We start from the raw sequence: 7,272 nt of genomic DNA, 5'->3' as shown, positions 1-7,272 counted from the left end.
TATAAAATTAAATTATTTATTTAAAATTAAATAATTTACAAACTTTAAAATATAATAATAGAAATAAAATAACTCATTTACTTCTAAAATAAGACATAAATAATAAGTTAAAATTCTTATCAAATTATTAAAGATATGAATGTCAAAAAAAGAATCTTTAATATATTCTTGTGTCACTCAAAAATATTAGGAAATTACTCAAAGTTGATAATATATTAAATTAAAATAGCTATTGCCAAAGATAAGAAGACTAGAAAGTCTTGAGATAAGACTAAGGACTAGAAAGGCATTGACAAGAATGAAAAAGGCTTCACTCTTGCCTCTATATATACTATCTAACTAAGAGCTATATAGCAATGTTTTATAAGACCTCCAACATGTATTAACTTTGTTAGATATATATCTTAACTTGTAAGGTAAGTTTTTTATATGTGCACCATATATTTAACTTATTCTATAAGCTACCAATGCACATGGCACATGATTAATTTTTTGACTAAATATCTAACTTACTAATCAATTATAAACACGTTGTCGTAATACATAGAATCTTGCTTGAAAATACTCTAAGCACTTGGCTGTAGAAATTAGAATAGAAATTATAACAATAAAATTCTAACTCTAATAGAATACTAACTAAATTCTAATTAGATCATAATAATACTAAGCAAGCTTTAATAAAATTCAAAGAAATCTCAAAGGAATTATAAAGAAATAATAAAAAAAAATTAAAAATATTAAAATGATCACAAATATATCTCAAATACATCTCAATTCAATCTTAATTAAAATCTTATTAGAATTCATTCAAAATTTAGCTCAAAAACTAACTAAATCTTAAATCTTAAATAAATCCTAATAAAATCCTAAATCCTAAATCAAATCCTAAATCAAATCCTAATCAAATCCTAATCAAATCCTAAACTCTAAATCAACTCTTAACCAAATCCTAATCTTAAATCAAATCCTAATCCTAAATCAAACCCTAATCAAATCCTAAATCCTAAATCAAATCCTAACCCTAAATCAAATCCTACTCTCCAATCTACAAAAGAAACTCAAAATTTGTTGAAGATCAAGAAGTACTTACTTAGTTACAACCACATAGAGATTAAGCATAGTATGTTGCTAATAGTCAAAAGATAGCATAGAGTTAAAGTAAGTTATTGTGGTGGCACCAAGGATTTAGTTACATGAGGTAGAAATGGATGTAATATCCAAAGGATGAAAGTTATCTCATTGATGAGCAAACCACCACCTACAAGTAAAGAGTATTGAAAGGAAGAATCATCTTTCTCTACACTTCTTTTAGACTATAATCCTTGCTGATGCTAAGTGTTTGTAGCTTTTAGACTTCTTTTCTTCAATAGGTTATGGGCTCACTCACATTTGCTTGAGTATTTTTTGAAGTTCTTTGAAGTGGTTTTGTAAGTGTAGAGTAGATCAAGTTGTTGTTGCTGATGTTAGGCTTTGGAAGAACCTAACTTTCAGATTCAGATCTAGATCTAGATCATGGTTTGCTCTTACTTGCAGTTAAGATCATTTTGGTATTAGTGTCTTGTTTTTCACCTATAGACAAAGTTTGCATTGTACTTTTGCTGAGATAGATCCTTGGTAATCTAACTTTATGATTTCATATCCTAAAGTTATTGATTGTACTTAAAAGGCCTCTTATGGTGTATAGAGGTGATTTATGAGCATAAGAGAGATATTAGAGTGGAAAATCAGATTTTAGACACTCAGATAAGTCATCAGACTTGTGAAAAGTCTTAGAAGTGAAGTTGAGAGTTTTTTTGAGAATAAAAATACTAGTTTGTTCACAAAGAAGGATTCTGGGATTTTAAGGCAGCAAAACCTTCTTGCTGATTTTTGACAGCATTAGGACTTCTTCTTATAAACTTTTTTGATAGAACTCTTCTTTAGACATGGTTTTAAGTGAGGGTGAAGGATTGAGAGTTATTGAGAAGTTTAGAGGTAACAATTTCTACCATTGGAAGATAAAAATAGAACTTTTGTTGGCATCTTTGGATCTTTGGGATATTGTAGATGAAAGTGAAGAGGCTCCAAGCAAAGATGCTGATATGAAGGAGAAGAAGGAGTTCAAATGTCGTGAAAAGAAGGCTTTTGGATTGATTGCAACCAATGTAGATGAAGCCAACTTCTTCTACATTATCTCTTACAAATGACTAGCGGAAGCATGGAAGACTCTTTGCAATATCTATGAGAGTAAAAACTTATCCAACATCATCTATACAAGGAGGAAGTTCTTTACTTGCAAGATGGAAGAAGGTGAAGACCTCATGACTCATGTCAATAAGGTAAAGGCTCTTGCAAATCAACTAGCAATTATTAACAAGCCTTTAGAAGAAAGTGATATTGTCATGACCTTGCTAATGAACCTTTCCGGATCCTATAACTACTTTATTGTGGTATTACAGTCCATCAAGCTAAAAGAGCTTACAATGGATTATGTGACGGCAAGACTTGCCCATAAAGTAACCAAGAAGAAAGAAAAAGAGCCTCAAAGTGAAGATTCAGTACTCTATTCACATCAAGGCAAGGGTAACTATTCAAATCAACGAGGTAATGTCAAATCTTACTTCATTTGTGGCAAAGTAAGCCATTTTACTCGAAATTACTACAAAGGTAAAAAGATGAAGAAGGACAATGCAAATAGTATGCAAGATGAGTTTGGAGGATAAGATTATGCCTTCACGGCAACAAATGGGACCTCTATGGCTGCCATATCAAGATGGATTGTAGATTCAGATTGTTCTAAGCATATGATACCTTATAAGTGTTCATTTGATACTTATGAGGCTATTTCAACATGAAACGTGGTATTGGCAAATAGTGGTATATGTAAAGCCATTGGAATTGGCTCTATTATGATAGATGTGGTTGTGAATGGACAAACCAATAGGATCAGATTCAAAAACGTCTTTTATGTACCTAAGATGAAGCAAAACCTACTTTCGGTGAATAAACTTGTAATGGAAGGTTTTAAAGTTCAATTTGACAAGAATAGATATTTTATAAGAATATTAAGTAGAGACAAGGTCTTCAAAGGCTTGAAAGAAGGAAATTTATACTACCTCATTTTTAAGAAGGTGAATAGAGTAGAGGTAGCCGTATTTGCTGAATTGACATCAAACCAAGACAAGTTGAATATATGGCATCATTGCCTTGGCCATTTGAATGTGAAGAGCATGAGAGAGGTCAAGACCATGATAACTGGCTTAGATCTTGGCAATACAAGCCAAAATATAAAACAACTTGCATGTGAAAGATGCATACAAGGCACACAACAAAGAGCCTCATTTTCAAAGAGTGTAGCAACGCGTCCTATCAAACTGTTGGAGATTATCTATTTGGATGTATGTGGACCTATGAAAAACATAGGTATTGGAGGATCGAGGTATTTTCTCACTTTCATTGATGATTATTCAAAAAAGATTTGGATCTACATTCTTAAAGCCAAGAGTAAATACTTTTGGAGGTTTAAGGAGTTTAAACCACTTGTTGAGAAACAAAGTGAATGCAAGATCAAGGTGCTGCATACAGATAATGGAGGTGAGTACATGACTAAGCAATTTGATATTTATTTGAAGAATGAAGGAATTACTAGACAAACCACAACTCCATACATTCCACAACAAAATGGTATTGCTGAAAGGATAAATCAAACCATTGTAGAGATGGCAACGAGCATGCTTCATGCTCAAAATCTTGGCTATGAGTTTTGAGCGAAAGCTGTGGTGAATGTAGTATATATAAGAAATAGGTGTCCAACAAGTGCTCTTACATCAATGACACCACAAGAAGCTTGGAGTAGGAGACAACCTTGCATTTCTCATATGAAGACCTTTGATTGCATTGCATATGCAAAAATACCAGATTGTATGAGGTCCAAACTTGATGCAATAGGTAAAAAGTGTGTATTTCTTGATTATTGTGAAGGTACTAAGGTATATAGGCTAATATGCTTGAAAACCAAGAAGATCATCAAAAGTCGTGATGTTGAATTTTTGGAGCACAAGAGTGCTTGTGAGCACTTAGAGATGTGTCGAAGTGGGAGTAATGGTATGTTTATGGACACATCTTTGAATTCAAGAAAGAAACAAGAAGATAAAGACAATGAAGATGATGAAGATCAAAAGCTGAAGAAGGTTGAAAAGATGAAGGCTCCTAGAATTGATAGGACTAGCAATGAAAGAAATGAAGATGTTGAAGATTGGGCGATGATAATGATGAAGAGTATCAACCATTGAGTGATAAATGATAAGGTTTAAAAGAGAAGAAAGTTAGAAAAGAACAAGGAGTGCAACAAGGTGAATATTCTTCTACAAGTGAAAGGAGATATTCTTTGAGAGAAAGAAGGCAACGTGGCAAATGGTGGAAGGACCATATCTTCCCTCAAGTAAGTGAAGAACATGCAAATGTTGCTCTTCTTGCTGATCCATTGTCTTTGTATGATGCTATGAAGTGTGAAGATGCAATCAAGAGGGAGAAGGCTATAGAAGAAGAGTATCAATCTCTTATAGACAATGGTACATGGGAATTGATACTTCTTCTAGCAAATCGATCTAGTGTTGATTGTAAGTGGGTATTTAGGACTAAAAGAGATGCAATGGATGTGGTCGTGAGGCACAAGATAAGATTAGTTACAAAAAGATACTCACAAGTTGCTGGAATTGATTTCAATGAGATTTATGCATCTGTTACCAAATTCACTACCATTAGGACCATTGTAGCAATTGGGACAATAATGGATTTGGAAATACACCAAATGGATGTGAAGACAGCCTTTTTGAATGGAAAATTCGAAGAAGACATCTATATGGACCAACCTCAAGGATTTGTACAACAAGGCAAATAACATCTTGTGTGTAAATTGAAGAAATCCTTGTATGGATTGAAACAATCACCAAGGGCATGGTACCAACGAATTGACACCTTCTTTATTAATGAAGGATTTGTGAGGAGTGAAGCTAATCATTTATTATATATGATGCAATCTAGAGAGTTCTTACTAATTATAATCCTTTATGTTGATGATTTGATCATCTTGGCTAACAATATGAAAAAGATGGATTAGTTGAAGGTCAAATTAGAGAAGGAATATGAGATGAGTGATTTGGAAGAGTTGCACTATTGCTTGGGAGTGGAATTTGTAAGAGATCATGGTAATAAGACCATTACAATGAGCCAAACTAAGTACATTGAAGAAGTATTGAAACGATTCAACATGGAGGAGTGCAAGTCCATTGTAACACCCTTGAAGGCAAATTTGAAGTTGATGAAGCTCACGGATGAGGAGTTTGCTTAAGTTGAAGGTGAGATGCAAAGTATTCCATACAAGGCAGCAATAGGCTCACTCATGAATGCAATAGTAGCCATAAGAGTGGATCTTGCATATGCGGTGAGTGTTGTAAGCCAATACATATCTAAAGCTGGACCAATGCATTGGAAAATGGTAAAGAGGATATTGAGGTATTTAAAAGGTACAAAAGATTTCAAATTGTGCGTTGGTGGTAAGAACATTGACTTGCAAGGTTATTGTGATGTGGATTGGGCTAGAGATGAAAATGATAAAAGATCCACAATAGGATATGTGTTCTTCATTGGAGTGGAAGCCATTTCATGGAATTGTAAGAGACAACCTACCATTGCAAGATCAACGATGGAGGTGGAGTACATGGCAGTAAGTCATTGTGCAATGGAGGCATGTTGGATAAGGCAACTCTTAGAAAATATGAGTCTAGTACAATTAGAAGCAACTCCAATTATGTGTGACAATCAAGGATGTCTTGTATTTGCCAAAAATCCAAAACACCACTCAAGGACCAAGCACATTGATGTTCAACATCATTTCATATGAGAGAAGATTGAAGATGGAATAATAGGTATAAAGTATTGTTCTAAAAATAACATGCTTACTGATGTGCTTACAAAGGCATAAGTGAAGGAGAAGCATCATAACTTGATTCAGAGATTAGGATTAAAAGCCTTTTGAATATTAACAAAGTGAGAGTGTTGAAGATTAGCAAGTACTTGCTTAGTTACAATCACATAGAAATGAAGCATAGTATGTTGCTAATAGTCAAAAGATAGCAAAGAATTAAAGTAAGTTATTGTGGTGGCATCAAGGATTTAGTTGGATGAGGTAGAAATGGATGTAATATCCAAAAGATGAAAGTTACCTTGTTAGTGAGAAAACCACCACCTATAAGTAAAAAGTGTTGGAAGAAAGAATCATCTTTCTCTACACTTCTTTTAAACTACAATCCTTGCTTATGCTAAGTCTTTTTAGCTTTTAGACTTCTTTTTTTTAATAAAATTATTGTCAATGCTTGGTTTTGTGCCTCATGATCTGATTTCGACCCTAGTTCATAATCAACCCTCTTTGGGTATCAATATCTAGTTTTTTTAGATAATTTTTGCTAGAATTTATTCTTAACTTCTTCCTAAACATACTTATATCATTTATTTTTCCAATCTACCTTATTTTGTCTTATTTATGGTCCTACAAAGTAAATAGAGGTCACTTTTCTAAAAAAGCAGTACTACTACTAAAAGTTATACTACCTTCCTATCTTTTATCTATATTTTTCTATTTTATCTTTTAACTTGGCTCTTCTATAATAAGATCCATATTATCATCTTTCACCATATAATTGTGTTACAACACGACATCTACTCCCTTTGAACTTGTGCATCTTTTGGTATACACCAAATTATCCAACTTTGTTTGATTCATACAATATTTTCAATGTCCTCATCCAATTCTTTTTCATATTTGCTATTCAAATCAAAATCATCTTGTTGTCTTGAAAGATTTATATCTTCAAAAAAGTCTTTATTATTTATTTATATTTACTTTTGTTTGAATATCTTCACTCACTTCTCTTATCATCATCCTTTAATCTAATAGATGTAATTTTATCCAAAAATCTTCCAATCCATTTTCTTGATAAATACCAAAAATCTTTCATCATCTTCTAATGTTCCTAACTCATATAATTCTTTCTCGATTTTTTTTTTTTGAATGCTAATTCAACTTGAATCAAAAGCACCTATATCTTGTAAGAGTATTTTTTTTTTGTATACCTCCATAGTCTTGCTTTACATTGATACTTTTCTAGTTTTTTTTCAATGCCAATAAAACTTAAATCAAAGCCACCTATATCTTGTAAAAGTACCACCATTTTTATACCTCCATAGTCTCGCTTTACAATGATACTTTTCTAATTTTTTTTATTTTTTATTTTT

The sequence above is a fragment of the Physcomitrium patens genome, chromosome 8 (assembly GCF_059467195.1).
Source record: "Physcomitrium patens ecotype Gransden chromosome 8, ASM5946719v1, whole genome shotgun sequence".
Classification (NCBI taxonomy): Eukaryota; Viridiplantae; Streptophyta; class Bryopsida; order Funariales; family Funariaceae; genus Physcomitrium; species Physcomitrium patens.
This window is presented reverse-complemented; position numbering follows the sequence as displayed.